Source organism: Cajanus cajan, chromosome 8, assembly GCF_000230855.2.
Source record: "Cajanus cajan strain Asha chromosome 8, NIPB_CcT2T_4, whole genome shotgun sequence".
Taxonomy (NCBI): domain Eukaryota; kingdom Viridiplantae; phylum Streptophyta; class Magnoliopsida; order Fabales; family Fabaceae; genus Cajanus; species Cajanus cajan.
The window spans coordinates 40,730,145-40,751,128 of record NC_138524.1 but is presented as its reverse complement, the minus strand read 5'-3'; positions in this window follow the sequence as shown (position 1 = coordinate 40,751,128).

Sequence of the window (20,984 nt, the reverse complement as noted above, 5' to 3'; positions counted from 1 at the left end):
AACTGCACCAAGCAAGCATACGGCGACTCCGTTGTTGGTAATCAAGACAGACAAAGGGGAAGGTCCGACACCGTTAAGGATCATCGCTCCAAAGCCTTTCCCCTACGAATCAAATAAGGCTGTGCCATGGATATACGACGTCCATTCTTCTGCCGACAGCGATATCTCCAACATCGCTGGACTTGGGGGCATGACTAGGAGTGGAAGGATTTACACTCCCGAAGATCTGCACAACATAGCTCCCAAGAATAAAGGAAAAGAAAAGGAGAAAAACGAGGAAAACAAGGAATCCGAGGAGGAGACTGATGAGCTGTTGAAGTACATTCGACAAAGTGAGTACTCCATCGTGGATCAACTTCACAGGACGCCAGCGAAAATCACTCTACTGTCGTTGATCCTAAGCTCTGAACCGCATCGACAAGCTTTGTTGAAAGTCTTGAACGAGGCATATGTGTCGCACACTATCTCCCAAGACAAGTTTGAGGGGATTGTTAGTCACATCACGGCTAATGATCACCTCTCTTTCACCGATGAAGAGATCCCCGCTGAGGGACCGAACCACAACAAGCCCTTGCACATCTCTGTAAAGTGCAAGGAGTATCACATCGCTAAAGTCTTGGTAGATAATGGATCTTCCTTGAACGTGATGCCAAAAAGAACGCTCGATCAAGTGGCAATCAAGGGAGTCCAAATGCGCCCGAGCAACATGATCGTTCGAGCTTTCGACGGATCTAAAAGAGAAGTAGTGGGAGAAATCAATCTTCCAATCCAAATTGGACCCACTATCTTCAACGTCGAATTTCAAGTGATGGACATTACTCCGGCATACAGCTGTCTCCTTGGCCGACCTTGGATTCATGATGCGAAAGCTGTACCCTCTACGCTCCACCATGTAGACCCCTAAAATTGTCCGGGTCGGAAATAAAGCTTGAAGACTCTCGAAGACTGAAGGAAGATCAGCCAGAAGGACTCCTGGAAGGCCCTAGGAGGGTTCTCTGTAGGTCTAGAGGTCTTAGAATAGCTCAAAATAAGAAAGTGGAGGGAATGAAGCCCAATACGGCCGTACTGAACTTAATACGGCCGTATTGAAGCTTCAATACGGCCGCAGTGAACTCAATACGGCCGTATTGAAGTTTCTGAAACTTCAATACGGCCGTACTGAAATCAATACGGCCGTATTGAAGCTTCAATACAGCCGCAGTGAACTCAATACGGCCGTATTGAAATTTCTGAATTTCAATACGGCCGTATTGAACTCAATACGGCCGTATTGAAGTTCAAAAATTTCAATACGGCCGTATTGGCTCCAGGGCCCGTATTGGGCCTGTTCCCTATAAATATGACGTCAATTGGACGTCATTTGACACTTTCACACACAGTTTTAACCCTCTCCTTGAGTATTCTGGGGTTTTTGAGCAGTGTTCTGCCCTAGAAATCACTCGGAGAGTTGATCCGACGAAGTTCTTGAGCCCCGAGCTATTTTGCTTGAGGATCGAACCTAGTCGAAGGGAAATCCTCCGGATTTCCAAGTCAAAAATTATTTTTAGGAAGGAGTGAGCGGGCTTGTAGAGCGAGGGAACGCCAAAAAGCTTCCCAGTTTTACTTGATATATAAAAAGCACGCTTCAAGAGGTTTCTTTTCTAAAAATCCCTTCTTTTACTGCTTTCTGTGTGCATATTTAACTGTCATCATGTAGATAGTTAATTTATAATTGCTTAGAATAAATAGGGGTAATTTAGTAATTTTATGCTATTATTTTAGAAATAATCTGTCATAGGGAACCCGAAAGGGGCGCTGTGGGGTGCTAACACCTTCCCCACGCGTAACCGACTCCCTTACCCGACTCTGGTTGTAATGGCCGAAGTCGATTTTTGAATCGATTGCCTTATCCCTTTTTCCAATGTTTTGAGTAAAACATTGGTGGCGACTCCACGAACCCTTTTACTACGAAAACCACTAATCCATGGAGGGTCCCGCTTGGGATTAACATGGATTGGTGAGACTTTTAATAAATAAATTGGATAAGATCGACAAGGTCTCAGTTTGAGAACAAGTCGTTCTAATAATCCAATACATTTTCAAAACCAAAATAAAAAGCGAGCTCGACCGTCTTCGCGACCGCCGAGGCCCGTTCGGGCCGGTGGCGACAGATGGCGACTCCACTGGGGAAGCCTCGAGAGTCAGTCCCATTTAGTGACAGATTATTTTTAACAAATAATAGTTAAAATTACTTTATTACCCCTCACTTGTATGATAACATGTTTATCTATTTGGCTTTAATAACTGTTGTATGTTTAAATTCCGCAATTGTTTGAAATAAAAACTGCACACAAACCTTTGCACACAACAGTTCCCTCTATACCCGGGGGCATGAGTGATTAACCATAGGGAGTGGATGTTAGTACGGCCGGTTGTCGAATGGGTCTATAGGTGCCCGTAGACCGTTGTCGGAAAACATCACTCAAGGTGATAACCATGAGCTCGAGTCCGACAGTGCGTTGGAGCTTTCCATCGACTTACGACGAGAGGAATTGGGTCCCTATAATGGGGGCACCTTGGGGGCCTTTGACCAAGTGAGAACAGTTAGAACCTCCTTGAATATGCACTTTTCTGCAGGAGACCCCTACCTCATGATTCGCTCGTGACTGTTCGTGGATGAGTGAATTGTTTGTGCATTGTTTATGTGACATTGTTTGAGCATACATTGCATTCTTTAAACATACAACATTCCTTTTTAAAATAAGAATAAATAGGAATAAGAATCTTCCGTTACATGGTGTTAACATCTACCTTCATCACATTCATATAGGTAGTTTCCATTTTCACCCAAAAAAATAAAAAATAAAAATATATACAAAACAAAATACCCGAAAAAAAGAAGAAAAGGGTTATTTATCCAAACTAAGCAATATCATGCATCATCTTAGGGACATCCCGAAAACATGATAATGCTTAGTTGAAAAAAACACAATGCATGCATATTCATCGCCATCATCTCATATCATGCATTCTTATCAAAGATCATGGAGGGATCTAGGTTTTCATTTCATACATCCCTCCTAATAAATCATTAATAAACATTAATAAAAAGAAAGAATTAAATCGATGCGTATGTTCAAAAAATGGATCGCACGCCGTTCGTTATCAAGTGTAAGCCAACAACCGCGCCAAGCGAACACACGTCAACTTCGTTGTTGGTAATCAAGACGAACAAAGGGGAAGGTCCAACACCGTTAAGGATCACTTCTCCAAGGCCTTTCCCCTACGAATCAAATAAGGCTGTGCCATGGATATACGACATCCATTCTTCTGCCGACAGCGATATTTCTAACATCGCTGGACTTGGGGGCATGACTAGGAGTGGCAGGATCTACACTCCCGAAGATCTTCATGATAAAGCCCCCAAGAATAAAGAAAAAGAAGAAAAGAAAACCGAGGAAAAAGAATCCGAGGAGGAGACTGACAAGCTGTTAAAATTTATCCGACAGAGCGAGTACTCCATCGTGGATCAACTTCATAGGACGCCAGCAAAGATTACGCTGTTGTCGTTGATCCTATGCTCCGAACCGCATCGGCAAGCTCTGTTGAAAGTCTTGAACGAGGCATACGTGTCGCACACTATCTCCCAAGACAAGTTTGAGGGGATTGTTAGTCACATCAAGGCTAATGATCACCTCACTTTCACCGATGAAGAAATCCCCGCTGAGGGACCGAACCACAACAAGCCCTTGCACATCTCTGTAAAGTGCAAGGAGTACCACATCGCAAAAGTCTTGGTGGATAATGGATCTTCCTTGAATGTGATGCCAAAAAGAACGTTCGATCAAATGGCAATCAAGGGAGTCCAAATGCGCCCGAGCAACATGATCGTTCGAGCTTTCGACGGCTCTAAAAGAGAAGTGGTGGGAGAAATCAATCTTCCAATCCAAATTGGACCCACTATCTTTAATGTCGAATTCCAAGTAATGGACATTACTCCTGCATACAGCTGTCTCCTTGGCCGACCTTGGATTCATGATGCGAAAGCTGTACCCTCTACGCTCCACCAGAAAGTCAAGTTCATAGTGGGTGACAAACTGGTGACCGTACAAGCTGAAGATGACATACTCATCAGCAAGCCATCCACCATACCTTATGTGGATGCAGCAGAGGAAGCTTTGGAAACCGCCTTCCAAGCATTGGAAATTGCCAATGTTGAGATGTTTCCCCGAGAAATGAAGAAGGTAGCCCATATGCTCACTAAGAACGGATACTTGCCAGGACAAGGATTAGGCAAGGACTCCCAAGGAATCTCGGAGCTACCCATTATCAAGGACAATCCGGGGAAACAAGGGTTAGGATACAACCCTGTCAAAGATCAAAGGACGAAGAGGAATCAAGATCCTTCTCGACGTTCTTTAAGCCAGATCTTTAGGAAGGCTGGTTCACAAACGTCAAGGCCAGCTGTCGTCATCAAGTGTCCTTTTCCTTCTAATAGGGATGTGTAAATTCAGTGACTATTAGAGATCACTCCTCGGGGACAGCCCGACCCCCGAGCCTCGATAGGGCACATGTTTTCCACTATGATTATAATAAAATCATTCTTCATTATTTCTTATTGCTTCTTTTCTTGCTTGCAATAAAATTCTAGGCCGCGTTATTTAACCCTGTTTGAATAAACATGAATGAGGTTAAAATCGTCTTAATAATCAATAAACCCGCATCATTTTTATGTGGAAGTGTGCGCAATAACTTGGAGCACCTTTTTCTTGGCCTCAATAAGTGCCATCATGGATAAAAGAAATCCTAAAAATACAAAAAAGCTCGGCAGGAAACCCAAAAAGGGGACTGCGCAAAATAAGAGCAAAAGACCCGCTAGGAATCCCACAAAAGGGTGACCTAGGCAAAAATTAGGGTTACAAAATAATGAACAAAAATAAAAGCCCGCTAAGACACCACAAATGGGTGTTTTAGGCAAAAGTAAGGGCCATCAAAAAGAAAAAAAAAAAAACAAAATAAATCCATGATGGTACCATCAATTGAATTCAACAAGGGGCTCAAGAAAAGCTATCCAAGTTGTCAAAGCACAATCATTAATAACAAAGATGTGCTTAATCTCATAAGTGTTTAATCGAACAAACCTAAACACAATAAGCCTACCATGGCCAGCCATTCTTACAAAATCCATTTTTCAAAATAAAAATAAATCCCCTCTAAAACACAAACTTTCGAAAATATATCCTTTCCTTCTTTTCTCTCTTGTCCCAACGATTTTTGAATAATCTAGTGGAAACATGGAGATATAGTGGTCAATAGGAGGGTTAACATATCTTTTAAAGGAAGGGAAGGATCATTTGGTTGATGACACCAAATCCCAATATAACACGCATCATTCCTCGGTTACAGAAATCGGCAGCGCACAGCCCGTCTGGAGGAATGGCAAAATCCAAAAAACGCATCGGTTAATTCTTTTGAAAAATGAATCAAATAGAATTAGGTGCATCATACTGCATACATGCATACAGATGATAGGTGTACTGGAAGATCACTTATTCTCTGTTTATTGGAAAAAACAAACAAAAAACAAAAATATATAAACTTCAGAAAAAACAATGCGCCCGCACCATGTTCAGTACACCCGTACCAAAATGGGGGTTATGAACAAAATTTCAACTCAATACGGGCGTACTGAAATGGATATGGCCGTATTGGCTATAAAGAAATTTTCAAAGACCTCGTCATGAGGCAATCACATAAAATAGAAAAAATAGAAAATTGCTTGTGTATGACAACAGAAAATTCGACAAAAAAGACAGAGATTCCGCATCATACAGAATAACTGAGCCTGGAGAGGCTTGCCGAAATAATACTCATACGAAATAACTGAGCCTGGAGAGGCTTGCCGAAATAATACTCCCCAAGAGACATCTCGGCTTGCACTCTTGGGCTGAACAGAAACCATACAGAATAATTGAGCCTGGAGAGGCTTGCCGAAATAATACTCTCTCATCATAACAGAGCCTGGAGAGGCTTGCCGAAAGAATACTCTCACAGAATAATTGAGCCTGGAGAGGCTTGCCGAAATAATACTCTCACAAAATAACTGAGCCTGGAGAGGCTTGCTGAAATAATACTCTCACAGAATAACTGAGCCTGGAGAGGCTCGCCGAAATAATACTCTCGCAGAATAATTGAGCCTGGAGAGGCTCGCCGAAATAATACTCTCGCAGAATAATTGAGCCTGGAGAGGTTCGCTGAAATAATACTCTTCTTCATCAAAGAATAATTGAGCCTGGAGAGGCTCGCTGAAATAATACTCTTCTTCATCAAAGAATAATTGAGCCTGGAGAGGCTCGCCAAAATAATACTCCTCAAAGACATTTCTGTACAGAAAAAGCCGAAACTAACAAAAAAGGCAAAAATACAGAAAAAGCCAAAATCAACAAAAAAGGCGAAATACAGAAAAAGCCGAAATTAACAAAAGAGGCAAAAATACAGAAAAAGCCAAAAAACGACAAAAAAGGCAAAAGATTTAGAAAATCAATCGCCTCATACAGAATAATTGAGCCTGGAGAGGCTTGCTAAAATAATACTCCCACAGAATAATTGAGCCTGGAGAGGCTTGCCGCAATAATACTCTCAGAATAACTGAGCCTGGAGAGGCTCGCCGAAACAATACTCTCTGACCATACAAAATAATTGAGCCTGGAGAGGCTTGCCAAAATAATACTCTCACAAAATAATTGAGCCTGGAGAGGCTTGCTAAAATAATACTCCCACAAGATAATTGAGCCTGGAGAGGCTTGCTAAAATAATACTCCCCCAGAATAATTAAGCCTGGAGAGGCTTGCCGAAATAATACTCTCCAAAAGACGCCTCAGCTCGCATTCTCGGGCTGAACAAAAAACCAATTCATCGTACAGAATAATTGAGCCTGGAGAGGCTCGCCGAAATAATACTCTCCCAGAATAATTGAGCCTGGAGAGGCTCGCCGAAACAATACTCTCCCAAATAATTGAGCCTGGAGAGGCTCGCCGAAACAATACTCCCCCATAATAATTGAGCCTGGAGAGGCTTGCTGAAATAATACTCTTTCAGAATAATTGAGCCTGGAGAGGCTCGCCGAAATAATACTCCTTCAGAATAACTGAGCCTGGAGAGGCTCGCCGAAAGAATACTCTTTCAGAATAATTGAGCCTGGAGAGGCTTGTCGAAACAATACTCATTCAGAATAACTGAGCCTGGAGAGGCTCGCAGAAATAATACTCCCCAGAGGAACCTCAGCTCAAGCTCACGGAAAAATCCCCAGCGAGAGCTATCAAAGCAAAATCGACGCAATCCCCAATGGAAGTGCGATCATCCAAACAGTATATACAAGTCAAAGGACTTAACACTTCCTCAGTGGAAGATAGCTCTCCGATTCAAAGCGCTGAGTGAGGCTAAGCCTGTAGAGGCTTCCCAAATAATACTCTGGGATACATAAGATTCCCCATTCCCCAGTCGCCTACATAAGAGGCACTCCTTCAAAAGGAAAAATCATAAAAAGATCAATAATCATTCCCCAAGTGGAATCCGGCTCTCAGCCAATCATTGAACATCAAGGTGATATGCCTAACAGAAGAGGCTAATCAAAATCAACGACAGAATCCCCAGCGGATAATAGCCTACACAGAGGCGACAAAAATCAGAAAACCCAAAAGAGATACCCGAATAAAGATAACCGGGATACTCCACCAACGTCAAAGGACGTCAGCCAAACATAAGGCATCGCTCAATTCAAGAAGAGCATCTGTGTCTACACCCCAAGGAAACAGAAATTCCTCAATGGGTACCAACAATGCAATGCAAGTTGGGGCACAGGAACCTATGAATGACTGCACATCCCCCAGACGGATCCCTGCGTTATCCAGCCCTCAGCGGCACAAAATCAGAAAAACCGTCGAAGCAGCATCGTGGACTTTGGAGACAAAATCATCTCAAAGCCTAAGAGGCAGTACTTAGCTACCCAGTTGTCGAGAGCACCGAGGTATGCACAAGTCTGGAGAGACAGTACTCAGAGTCTGGAGAGACAGTACTCGAAGTCTGGAGAGACAGTACTCAGAGTCTGGAGAGACGATACTCAGAGTCTGGAGAGACAGTACTCAAGGTCTGGAGAGACAATACTCAAGGTCTGGAGAGACAATACTCAGCCATCAGCGTCGTCAAAGGCACGTTGGTGTTAAACTTAGCTACCGAGGTTGTCAGAAGCGCCGAGGTATGCAACAACCTGGAGAGGCTACTCAACAATTTTCCACCGGAAGACACTACAAGTCAGAAGGTTGGCGTATTACCCGGACAATTGGGTCAACTCCTTTACTTGTCAATCGGTACACCAAAAGGCCGTTTGACTAAGTAAAGGGGGGGCAGCTGTAGACCCCTAAAATTGTCCGGGTCGGAAATAAAGCTTGAAGACTCTCGAAGACTGAAGGAAGATCAGCCAGAAGGACTCCTGGAAGGCCCTAGGAGGGTTCTCTGTAGGTCTAGAGGTCTTAGAATAGCTCAAAATAAGAAAGTGGAGGGAATGAAGCCCAATACGGCCGTACTGAACTTAATACGGCCGTATTGAAGCTTCAATACGGCCGCAGTGAACTCAATACGGCCGTATTGAAGTTTCTGAAACTTCAATACGGCCGTACTGAAATCAATACGGCCGTATTGAAGCTTCAATACAGCCGCAGTGAACTCAATACGGCCGTATTGAAATTTCTGAATTTCAATACGGCCGTATTGAACTCAATACGGCCGTATTGAAGTTCAAAAATTTCAATACGGCCGTATTGGCTCCAGGGCCCGTATTGGGCCTGTTCCCTATAAATATGACGTCAATTGGACGTCATTTGACACTTTCACACACAGTTTTAACCCTCTCCTTGAGTATTCTGGGGTTTTTGAGCAGTGTTCTGCCCTAGAAATCACTCGGAGAGTTGATCCGACGAAGTTCTTGAGCCCCGAGCTATTTTGCTTGAGGATCGAACCTAGTCGAAGGGAAATCCTCTGGATTTCCAAGTCAAAAATTATTTTTAGGAAGGAGTGAGCGGGCTTGTAGAGCGAGGGAACGCCAAAAAGCTTCCCAGTTTTACTTGATATATAAAAAGCACGCTTCAAGAGGTTTCTTTTCTAAAAATCCCTTCTTTTACTGCTTTCTGTGTGCATATTTAACTGTCATCATGTAGATAGTTAATTTATAATTGCTTAGAATAAATAGGGGTAATTTAGTAATTTTATGCTATTATTTTAGAAATAATCTGTCATAGGGAACCCGAAAGGGGCGCTGTGGGGTGCTAACACCTTCCCCACGCGTAACCGACTCCCTTACCCGACTCTGGTTGTAATGGCCGAAGTCGATTTTTGAATCGATTGCCTTATCCCTTTTTCCAATGTTTTGAGTAAAACATTGGTGGCGACTCCACGAACCCTTTTACTACGAAAACCACTAATCCATGGAGGGTCCCGCTTGGGATTAACATGGATTGGTGAGACTTTTAATAAATAAATTGGATAAGATCGACAAGGTCTCAGTTTGAGAACAAGTCGTTCTAATAATCCAATACATTTTCAAAACCAAAATAAAAAGCGAGCTCGACCGTCTTCGCGACCGCCGAGGCCCGTTCGGGCCGGTGGCGACACACCAGAAAGTCAAGTTCATAGTGGGTGACAAACTGGTGACTGTACAAGCTGAAGATGACATACTCATCAGCAAGCCATCCACCATACCTTATGTGGATGCAGCAGAGGAAGCTTTGGAAACCGCCTTCCAAGCATTGGAAATTGCCAATGTTGAGACGTTTCCCCGAGAAATGAAGAAGGTAGCCCATATGCTCACTAAGAACGGATACTTGCCAGGACAAGGATTAGGCAAGGACTCCCAAGGAATCCCGGAGCTACCCATTATCAAGGACAATCCGGGGAAACAAGGGTTAGGATACAACCCCGTTAAAGATCAAAGAACGAAGAGGAATCAAGATCCTTCTCGACGTTCTTTAAGCCAGATCTTTAGGAAGGCTGGTTCACAAACGTCAAGGCCAGCTGTCGTCATCAAGTGCTTTTCTCCTTCTGATAGGGATGTATAGACCTAGTGACTATTAGAGATCACTCCTCGGGGACAGCCCGACCCCCGAGCCTCGATAGGGCACATGTTTCCATTATGATTATAATAAAATCATTCTTCATTATTTCTTATTGCTTCTTGATGGAGGACCATCCAAGGAAGAGGAATACATAAAGGCCATTGGACCTTTGACAAGGTCCATGGTAAGGAAGCTAGAAGAGACATCTAAGGAGGAGGTGCTTCTTAGACCCTTGCTCACCATGAGTATTGTGTACTTTTCTCCTTAGTAGTTTCTTGAGTAGTTCCATTGTATATAGTAGACTTTGTATAGGTTTGTTTGCCTTTGTATTTTGAGGCACCTTTTTCTTTTTCTTTTAAAGTAGGCATAGGAGTGGCATTAGTAGACTAAAGTGTGCTCCTAGCATTTTAGCCAAATGTGGTCTTAGGATAAAGGTTTGACATATTGGACTCATTTAACTCCTAAATTTTCATAGATTTGATTTAGCTAGGTTCCATTCACATTGAATGAACCTAACTAAACCAAAGGAACCATTTTCAAAACCGGATGGAGTTAAATGAACCAATCAAAACCGTCCACACCTTTGTGTTCACACCTTGTGTTCACATTGGTGCACACTTGGCCAAATGCTTGGACCTCCTTTCTCTCCTACACAAGGGCGGTTTAGGAAGGTTCAACCATGGTTCCTAGAGAACCATGGTCTAGCCTTTCTTGCTCCCTAAGTTGGACGGAACCATCCATGGTTCCTAGTGAACCATGGTCTAGTCTAACTTAAACTCTAGGTGGCCACGCCTATATAGCCTCAAAATTTCACTTGTATAACACTTTTGGCATTTATGAGAAATGAGTATTCAGATTTGAGAACAGATTTCTCTCCTCCCCAAAGGTCCTAAACCTCTTTGTGCAAAAACCATTCTCTTATCACTTTTCCAAGGACAAGTGTGGCGGGTTGAAGAATGCTTATCCTTTCACCAAGAGTGGCGCATTCTTGAGAGGATTTCTCCACCATCTTGAGGTGGCCGTGAGGCTCCCTCCTCCCTTGGAGCCTTACACAAGCATTGGAAGGATTCTAGGAGCCAAAGATCTAGGGAAAGACTTGAAGGAAGCTACACCAATCCGGCCTCCTCCAAAGATCTTCCATCATTTGGTATCAAGAGCTAGGTCTCCAAGTAATCCGAATTCCCTTGCTTCCTTGTTTTCTTTTTGTGTATCTTGCATAATCTTGCTTGAGTCTTGTTCTATTCTCCTTGTCTTCTTTTTCCTTTTCTTTGAGTCTTGGTATGTGCCTTGAGTGATTCTTGTGTCACACTTATAAATCTATAGAATTCACTCACATTGTCTTGTTTTTCTTGATTCATTTTTGCTAATTCTTGTGAATCAATCTTGGTATGTGCTGTAGGTAATCTTTGTATGTCTTTCTCCATGCTTTAGGATTGTCTTTCTCTTCTTTTGAGTCCCTATAAGTTTCGGTCTAAAAAGAAAGTTCAAGAAAGAAACAAGAATGCATGCTTTTCCTTTTTGAATCCACTAGTTTTGTCTTAGTGTCATGTGTAGTTGCTTTGCTTGTCATTAAATCCGTGTGGTCCCTTTTTCTTTTTGAATCTTGAAATATTAACCACTGTTCTTGAGTTGTGTCATTGCTGGTTGCATGTTAAAATCATTCTTAGAGTGCTCACAAATTAATTCCTATGCATGTTATTAGATCTAACATGTTCTAGAGTCATTTTTCTTGAAATTCTTTGCTATTAGTTTCATAGCAATTGTTGACCAGCAATTCTTTTGTGTGTCTTGTGCTTGCTTTGATTAAAGAAAACAGAGAAAGAAGTGCCTAGAAAACATTCTTTAAGTGTGCTAAAAGAGGTGACAAAATTGGAACAAAACTAGTACAAAAAAGTGCTGAAATTTTTGCCTAAGTGCACTTGTGATTTTCTTCTCTTCTTTCTCTTCTTTTCTCCACCACTTGGAAACCTTTGAATTTGTGATTGGCCTCTGTTTAAAGTGCTTAACATTCTGTGTTTAAAGAAAGAAAAGAAAGAAAAAGAGAATTCAAAAAGAAAAGAACAAGAAAAGAAAACAAAAGAAACAAAAGAGCATAGAAAAATTCAAGTTGAAAAATTAGCAATTTGTAGCACTTGGCCTACTGATTTTTGTGTGAATTTTTGTATGTGGTTTCCTCACTGTCCAGTGGCTGAAAAGAGTTTTAAAAATCATCTTAGCATTGCACAAATTTTGTTTTTGGTTTTTTGTAATCAAATCTAGTGCCATTCTTAGGAAAATCTTTTGAGTGCTAGCTTTGAAATTAGTCTTATTTGTTGCTTTGTGTCTTTTTGGCTCTCTTTGTTTGTCTCATCAATTTCCATTAGAGTTTTGCCTTTCCTAAATTGTGCTTTTCAGTTTTACTTCTTTGGCCTCTTTCCCTCTCTTGTTGTGCTTGCTAAGCTTGGTGAAGTTATAGGCCTTGTTCAAGTCATTACACTTGGAAGGAAGGTATAATTGAGGCATATGGTTGACCTCAAAGGAGTTTAGCCTTGAAGGAGGATTGAGGTACAAAATTGCTGAGTGAAACACCTTAAGAGAGGCTGACTTGTTTGCTCCTTGTGCAGCCAAATTTTGCTTTGAATTTGTAGGTGAAAATTGGTGGCAATTGGTGGCGGCTTTGGTGTAGATTGGTGGCGGGTTTGGTGCATCTTTGTGGCGGCTTTGGTGGAACTTTGTGGCTGTTTGTAAGGCCTTGAAGAAGACTTGGTTCCAGCCAATTTGGGGCGTGTCCCTGGGGTTCAAAACTGCACCAAACTGTCCCAGCTGCCTTGGTGGAAGATTGGCCAAGAAGAACCATTGTTTTGTGTTGAATATTTGAGTGTAACTTCATAATTTTGTTGATTAGTTTTGTGTGATTTTTCTTGTATTCAACTTGCATTTAGGGGTGGCTACTTGGACATTAAGTAAGCTCCACCACCTCCTAAATAGTCCTACTTAATTCTCTTAGCCTCGGATTAGTGCTTGTGGAAGAGTCACCAAAGGCTTTAAGTGCCACCTTGGGCTTCCACTAGGAACCGTCTAGATATAGTTTTTAGCTTTCATAAAACCGAATTTCTAGGTTGGTGAAAGTGTCCCAAAAAGCCTTAGGTGCTACTTGGACTTTCACCTTAGGATAACCGACTAGTATATGCTTTATTTGCTTTCATTTTAATTGTTTAGCTCCTAGGTTCGTTTAGAAGGCTTCTATTGCCTACTAGGGGTTTCGTGCACACACACACACTACTTTACTTGTCTTGTGTGAAACCTTGTTTTGTAAGAAAAGTACAAAGGGGTTTAGTAATTTCCACTTGAAGAGGCTTGGTTATTAAGAGGCTCCTTAGAGCTCACCTCCCTTGATAGTGCAACTTGTATACTTAGACCTCTAAGTACTTAGTACTACACCAAAAACTACAAGCTTTTGTGAAAACTTTTATCACTCACTTGGCAATTTTCAAAGACTTGTGAAAACCTTTACCTTGCAAAAATGAGTGATCATTCTCATAATAGTAGTGTGCATGGTCATCACTCCCCTAAGAGTCATAAGAGTACTAAGGAAGAACTTAGGGAACTTAGGGAGTACATTAGAAAAAAAGAACTAGAAAATGAAAAAAACAATGAAACAATTAGAGAGTTGTTAAATAAACTTGTTGTGGGTGAGACTAGCAAACCCCACGGCCATGAGGGTCATGGACCTTCTAGGCCCAAAAGCTATCACTCGCACACACATTCACCAACAAGTGAAGGGTTGCATAGTAGTCATCATGATGATGGATACTACCAAAGACCCCCTAGGCACCATAGGCCTAGGCATGAAACAACTCCTAGAGAACCTAGGTTTGACCTTCCTCCCTTCCATGGCAAGGATAGTGTGGATGACTATTTAGATTGGGAGATGAAGGTCGAACAACTCTTCACTTGCCACAATGTACGTGAAGACCGAAAGGTTCCCATGGCTACTCTTAGCTTTCAAGGGTATGCCATGTATTGGTGGACTTCCCTAGTTAGAGAAAAACAAATGCATCATGAGCCTCCAATCCAATATTGGAATGAGCTAAGGAGTGCCTTGAGGAGAAGACACATTCCTCCATACTTTGAGAGGGAGTTAATGGACAAGCTCCAAAGACTCCAACAAAGAAATTTGAGTGTTGAGGAATATAGGCAACAAATGGAGTTGCTTATGATGAGAGCGGGAATTAGGGAGGAAGAAAGAACCACCATAGCTAGGTTTCAAAGTGGCTTAAACCTAGAGATTAGGGATAAAGTTGAGTTATTGCCCTATAGAGACTTAAATGAACTAATTCAACTTTGTGTGAGGGTAGAACAACAATTAAAGAGAAAGCCTAGTTTTAGGAAGGAAACTACCCCCTACCCTAAGAAAGACTTTAAGAAGGAGGGTACCCCCTCCTATTCAAAGGATAAGTCACTAAAGGAGAAACCTAAGGAAAGACCTTCCCATGAATCTAGAACTAGTTCCATTAAGTGTTTTAAGTGCTTAGGAAGGGGACACATAGCTTCCCAATGCCCAACGAAAAAGACCATGATCATTAGGGGCAATGAGATCCTAAGTGATTCATCTTCTTCATCCTCCTCAAATGGAGAAGACGAAAGTCATAGTTCTAGTGAGGAAGCACCATGTGAGGGTGATCTATTAATTGCCCATAGGTTATTAACTAACCAACTTAAAGAACAAGACCAATCACAACGAGAGAATCTCTTTCATTCAAGGTGTAAGATTTTCAAGAAAACATGTTCTCTCATTGTGGATAGTGGCTCTTGTAACAATTTTGTAAGCCAAAGGTTAGTTGATAAGCTTAACTTGACTACTATAGCCCATCCTAAATCTTACAAACTTCAATGGCTTAATGAGGATGGACCTATAGAAGTCAAAGATCAAGTAAATGTGCCTTTTTCCATTGGGAAATACAAAGATGAAATTTTATGTGATATCATTCCCATGGATGCAAGTCATATTTTACTTGGTAGGCCGTGGCAACATGATAGACAAGCCATCCATGATGGTGTCACCAATTAGATTCGCCTAGTCCACCTAGGTAAAAAGCATACCTTGATCCCTCTTACACCTTCCCAAGTGTTAGAAGATCAAGTGGCAATGAAAAAGAAAATTGAGGAAGAAAAAAAAAAAGAAAAAAAAAACCTCTTAAGTTGTGAAAGAGAGGGTGAGAAGGTTATAGAGTTGGGAGGAAGTGTCCCTTCCAAGGTAGTTGTTCCTAGGAGTCAATTTTCTATAAATCATTCCATTAAACAATGTCTCCTAGTTGATCAACCTCTTTTCCTTCTCTATACTAAAGAGACACTTGCTGCCACAAATCTTGGATTTGAGTCTCTACCAAAGGGGGTTCAAAACCTTTTAAAAGAATTTGATGACTTATTTCCCAAAGAAGTTCCAAGTGGGCTTCCTCCTTTAAGGGGAATAGAACATCAAATTGATTTGGTTCCTGGGGCAAGCCTACCCAATAGGCCCGCCTATAGGACCAACCCCCAAGAAACAAAAGAAATAGAGACCCAAGTTGAAGATTTGATGAAGAAGGGATGGGTTCAAAAGAGCTTAAGCCCTTGTGCTGTGCCAGTTCTTTTAGTTCCAAAGAAAGATGGGACTTGGAGAATGTGTACAGATTGTAGAGCTATAAATAATATAACCATTAAGTATAGGCATCCAATCCCTAGGTTAGATGACATGCTAGATGAGTTGCATGGAGCACTCATATTTTCTAAAATTGATCTTAAGAGTGGTTATCATCAAATAAGGATTAAAGAAGGAGATGAATGGAAAACCGCTTTTAAAACCAAGTTTGGATTATATGAATGGTTAGTCATGCCTTTTGGTTTGACCAATGCTCCTAGCACCTTTATGAGGTTAATGAACCATATCTTAAGGGATTGTATAGGTAGATTTGTAGTTGTTTATTTTGATGATATCCTAATCTATAGTAAAAGCCTTAAAGAACACCTAGGACACCTTAGAAATGTCTTGCTTCTTCTTAGGGAAAACCATCTTTATGCTAACTTAGAAAAGTGTACATTTTGCAAAGAAAGTGTGAATTTCTTAGGGTTTATAGTTAGCAAGGAAGGGGTTAAGGTGGATCCCGAGAAGGTTAGAGCCATCCAAGAGTGGCCTACCCCTAAGAATGTGGGAGACATTAGGAGTTTCCATGGATTAGCAAGCTTTTATAGGAGGTTTGTTAAGGACTTCTCCACCATAGCATCTCCTCTTAATGAGTTGGTCAAGAAGGATGTGCCTTTTGTATGGGGGGAGAAGCAAGAAAAGGCTTTTCATAACTTAAAAGACCAACTTACACATGCACCTATTCTAGCTCTTCCAAACTTTTCTCAAACTTTTGAGCTAGAATGTGATGCAAGTGGTCTTGGAATAGGTGCGGTCCTACTTCAAGGTGGCCACCCCATTGCTTATTTTAGTGAAAAACTTAGAGGTCCCACCTTGAATTATCCCACCTATGATAAATAGCTCTATGCTCTTATAAGAGCCCTCAAAACTTGGGAGCATTACTTAGTGACTAAGGATTTCATCATTCATACCGATCATGAGTCACTAAAGTATTTGAGAGGGCAAGGTAAGTTAAACAAAAGACATGCTAAGTGGGTAGAATATTTAGAGCAATTTCCATATGTTATCAAGTACAAGAAGGGAAAAAGTAATGTGGTGGCAGATGCCCTTTCTAGAAGATACACATTACTTGCTACCTTGAGTTCCCAAATTCTTGGATTTGACAACATTAGGGAATTGTATGAAAATGATCTAGATTTTCAGTCCACTTACAAGCAATGTCTTAAAAGAGCCTTTGATGGATTCTACATCAATGATGGGTACTTGTATAAAATGGGAAAGATTTGCATACCCAAAGGATCCATTCGAAAGCTCTTAGTAAAGGAAAGTCATGAAGGAGGTCTCATGGGCCATTTTGGAGTTGATAAAACTCTAAGTTTTGTAAAAGAAAAATTTTATTGGCCACACATGAGAATAGACGTCCAAAGGCATTTCTCAAAATGCATAGCTTGTTTACAAGCTAAATCAAAAGTTATGCCTCATGGACTCTATACACCTCTACCTATAGCTAGCACCCCTTGGGAAGACATTAGCATGGATTTTGTACTTGGTCTCCCAAGAACCCAAAGGGGTCATGATTCTATCTTTGTGGTAGTGGACCGATTTTCAAAGATGGCTCACTTTATTCCATGCCACAAGGTAGATGATGCTAGCCATATCTCAAGGCTATTCTTTAAAGAAGTTGTGAGATTACATGGAATCCCTAAAACAATAGTCTCGGATAGGGATGTTAAGTTCCTTAGTCACTTTTGGAAAACACTTTGGGAAAGACTAGGAACTCAACTTCTATTTTCTACTACTTGTCACCCACAAACCGATGGGCAAACTGAAGTAGTAAATAGATCCTTATCTACTCTATTGAGGGTCATTTTAAAGAACAACAAGAAGTCTTGGGATGAACATCTTCCTCATATAGAGTTTGCATATAATAGGGTAGTCCACAAGACTACCAATCTTTCTCCTTTTGAGGTTGTTTATGGCTTTAACCCTCTCACACCTTTGGATATACTTCCTTTGCCTAGTACTTCTTCTTATGTTCACAAAGAAGGAGTTTCTAAGGCTGATTTTATAAGAAAACTCCATGAGAAGGTTAAAGACCACATAGAAAAACAAACTCAAAAATATATGGAATACAACAACAAAGGGAGAAAGCAAATTATTTTTGAGGAAGGAGACTTAGTTTGGCTTCATTTGCGAAAGGAAAGATTTCCTACTCAAAGGAAGTCTAAACTCAGTCCAAGAGGAGATGGTCCATTCAAAGTACTCCAAAGAATAAATGAAAATGCCTACAAAATAGATTTACCTTCTGATTATGGTGTTAGTAATACATTTAATGTTTGTGATCTTATGCCTTTTTCAGGGAATGCTAACATGGATGATGAAGAGGTAGATCTGAGGACAGATCCTTCCAAAGAAGGAGGGTATGATGGAGGACCATCCAAGGAAGAGGAATACATAAAGGCCATTGGACCTTTGACAAGGTCCATGGTAAGGAAGCTAGAAGAGACATCTAAGGAGGAGGTGCTTCTTAGACCCTTGCTCACCATGAGTATTGTGTACTTTTCTCCTTAGTAGTTTCTTGAGTAGTTCCATTGTATATAGTAGACTTTGTATAGGTTTGTTTGCCTTTGTATTTTGAGGCACCTTTTTCTTTTTCTTTTAAAGTAGGCATAGGAGTGGCATTAGTAGACTAAAGTGTGCTCCTAGCATTTTAGCCAAATGTGGTCTTAGGATAAAGGTTTGACATATTGGACTCATTTAACTCCTAATTTTTCATAGATTTGATTTAGCTAGGTTCCATTCACATTGAATGAACCTAACTAAACCAAAGGAACCATTTTCAAAACCGGATGGAGTTAAATGAACCAATCAAAACCGTCCACACCTTTGTGTTCACACCTTGTGTTCACATTGGTGCACACTTGGCCAAATGCTTGGACCTCCTTTCTCTCCTACACAAGGGCGGTTTAGGAAGGTTCAACCATGGTTCCTAGAGAACCATGGTCTAGCCTTTCTTGCTCCCTAAGTTGGACGGAACCATCCATGGTTCCTAGTGAACCATGGTCTAGTCTAACTTAAACTCTAGGTGGCCACGCCTATATAGCCTCAAAATTTCACTTGTATAACACTTTTGGCATTTATGAGAAATGAGTATTCAGATTTGAGAACAGATTTCTCTCCTCCCCAAAGGTCCTAAACCTCTTTGTGCAAAAACCATTCTCTTATCACTTTTCCAAGGACAAGTGTGGCGGGTTGAAGAATGCTTATCCTTTCACCAAGAGTGGCGCATTCTTGAGAGGATTTCTCCACCATCTTGAGGTGGCCGTGAGGCTCCCTCCTCCCTTGGAGCCTTACACAAGCATTGGAAGGATTCTAGGAGCCAAAGATCTAGGGAAAGACTTGAAGGAAGCTACACCAATCCGGCCTCCTCCAAAGATCTTCCATCACTTCTTTTCTTGCTCGCAATAAAATTCTAAACCACATTATTTGACCCTGTTTGAATAAACATAAATGAGGTTAAAATCGTCTTAATAAAAATAAACCCGCATCTTTTTATGTGGAAGTGTGTGACAACTTGGAGCACCTTTTCTTGGCTTCAATAAGTGCCATCATGGATAAAAAGAAATCCTTAAAACAAAAAGCTCGGCAGGAAACCCAAAAAAGGGGGCTGCGCAAAAATAAGAGCAAAGAACCCGCTAGGAATCCCACAAAAGGGTGACCTAGGCAAAAGTTAGGGTTACAAAAATAAACAAAAACAAAGGTCCGCTAAGACACCACAAAAGGGTGTTTTAGGCAAAAAATAAGGACAATCAAAACAACAAAAGAAATCCATGATGGTACCATGAACCGAATTCAAAAAGAAAGGTTCAAGGAAAGCTATCTAAGTTGTCAAAATCACAACGTCAATAACAAGATTTTCTTAACTTCATAAGTGTTTAATCAAACAAGCCTAAACACATAAGCCTACCTTGGCCAGCCATTCTTACAAAAACCATTTTTCAAAATAAATCCCCTCTAAAACACAAACTTTCGAAAAAATGTACCTTTCCTTTCTTTTCTCTCTTGTCCCAAACGATTTTAGAATAATCTAGTGGAAACATGGAGATATAGTGGTCAATAGGAGGGTTGACACATTTTCTAAAGGAAGGGAAGAATCATTTGGTTGATGACACCAAATCTCAATATAACACGCATCATTCCTCGGTTACAAAAATCGGCAGCGCACAGCCCGTCTAGAGGAATGGCAAAAATCCAAACAGAGAAACGCATCGGTTAATTCTTTTGAAAAAAGAATCAAATAGAATTAGGTGCATCATACCGCATACATGCATACAGATGATAGGTGTACTAGAAGATCACTTATTCTCTGTTTATTGAAAAAACAAAAAACAAAAAACAAAAAAAAAACAAAAAAACAAACAAAAAATATAAACTTCAGAAAAAACAATGCGCCCGTACCACGTTCAGTACACCCGTGCTAAAATCAGGGTTATGAACAAAATTTTCAATTCAAAACAGACGTACTGAAATGGATATGGCCGTATTGGCCACAAAGAAATTTTCAAAGACCTATTCATGAGGCAATTACATAAAATAGAAAAATAGGAAAAATTGCTTGTGTATGACAGCAACAAACAAAATGAAGAAATTCAGAAAATCAACAGCATCATACAGAATAATTGAGCCTGGAGAGGCTCGCCGAAATAATACTCTCAGAGTAATTGAGCCTGGAGAGGCTCGCCGAAATAATACTCTCTCAGAATAATTGAGCCTGGAGAGGCTCGCCAAAATAATACTCCTCAGAGACATTTCTGTACAGAAAAAGCCAAAACCAACAAAAAAGGCAAAAATACAGAAAAAGCCAAAATCAACAAAAAAAGGCGAAATACAGAAAAAGCCAAAATCAACAAAAAGGCGAAATACAGAAAAAGCCAAAATCAATAAAAAGGCAAAATATGGAAAAAGCCCAAAAATCGATAAAAGGCAAACATAGAAAATCCACAAAATTGTACAGAATAATTGAGCCTGGAGAGGCTTGCCGAAATAATACTCGTACAGAATAATTGAGCCTGGAGAGGCTCGCCGAAATAATACTCCCACAGAATAATTGAGCCTGGAGAGGCTTGCCGAAATAATACTCTCTCAGAATAACTGAGCCTGGAGAGGCTTGCCGAAATAATACTCGTACAGAATAATTGAGCCTGGAGAGGCTTGCCGAAATAATACTCATACAGAATAATTGAGCCTGGAGAGGCTTGCCGAAATAATACTCCCCAAGAGACATCTCAACTTGCACT